This window comes from Myotis davidii, unplaced genomic scaffold, assembly GCF_000327345.1.
Source record: "Myotis davidii unplaced genomic scaffold, ASM32734v1 scaffold464, whole genome shotgun sequence".
NCBI lineage: Eukaryota > Metazoa > Chordata > Mammalia > Chiroptera > Vespertilionidae > Myotis > Myotis davidii.
In genome coordinates, this window is record NW_006295287.1 from 195,545 (window position 1) to 196,773 (window position 1,229).

The window sequence follows — 1,229 nt, forward strand, 5'->3', positions numbered from 1 at the left end:
TCTGGGGCTCAGCGGGAAGGCTGAGGGGGTCCAGAGCTCAGGGGGAAGGCTGGGGTGCGGTCTGGGGCTCAGTGGGAAGGCTGGCGGGGACAGTCACCTTGAGCCAGTTGTGCGATCTCTTGGCGATCTCGTAGGTGGCGTCGACGTCCAGGGTTTTCACCATCAGCCCCTCGAGACCATTCAGATCCCGGGGGCTCAGGGGCATCAGACAGGAGCCACGGCCCTGCTGGAGCCACGGTCTCTTGTAGCTAAGACGATGGCTCCTTTTTAAACACCAGTTGAATCAAGGCAGAAAGCAGCCTACGATCATTATGCTGTAACACAGACATGCTCCTGAGCGGGTATTTTCGATGTTAATGCACAGCCAGCAACCTCTTCCCAAAGAACCAAATTCTACTATATTCTCAGCTCTGCAGGATACTCCCATCTTTGTCAGAGCACCTCAACTCTGCCCCTTTCGGACAGAAAGATGCTGAATGTGCAACTCACTGCCCACCCTGGTAGGCACTTTGCTGGGAACTGTCTAATAGACACACAGTGTGACCACTTTTTAACTTTGGAATTCCTGGAGCCACGTAGCTCAGTTGATTAGAGTGTTGTCCCAGTGCACCAAGGTTTTGGGTTCGATCCCCAGCCAGGGCATACACAAGAACCAGCCAGTGAATGCATAAGTGGGACAGCAAATCAATGTGGGTTTTTTCCTCTCTCGCTCCCCCGTCTCTCTCAAATCAATAAAAAACATTTTTTATAAAGAAGTAGGGAAAATAGCAGCATAGGTAAACGCAGTACCCAGCACCTCCCACAACCACATCGAAATTTACAACTAAAATACAGAACCACCATCATTCAGAACCACCTGAAATCTAGCCGGAAGTCCTACGACTAAGGAATTAAAGCAGCAGCACATCAAGACTGGTAGGAGGGGCAGAACCAAGCAACCAGCTGGTGCCATAGCCACATGGCGGTTTAAAACTGGGAGGGATACCTTGGCTGTGAAGGTTTCCCTGGGGAGCGAGGCGTCCCGGCCCCACACCAGGCCCCCAGCCCAGAGTTCCAGTGCTGGGAAGAAAAGTCCCCGTAACCCTCACTATAAAAACCAGCAGGGATGTGGCTGAGTGACATGGGGGCTACAGGAGTCCCAGGTGTTCCTCTTAAAGGGCTGCACATAGATTTTCTCAGATCCTGCCTGACACGCACACATGTGCCAATCCCACTAGCACACAAAACTA

At 52.1% G+C, this 1,229-nt stretch overlaps 1 protein-coding gene across 1 annotated transcript in view; it reads right to left on the bottom strand.

The window, feature by feature from the left end:
• Positions 1-1,229, bottom strand: part of LIG1 (ligase I, DNA, ATP-dependent) — a 61,450-nt gene that overhangs the window by 6,854 nt on the left and 53,367 nt on the right.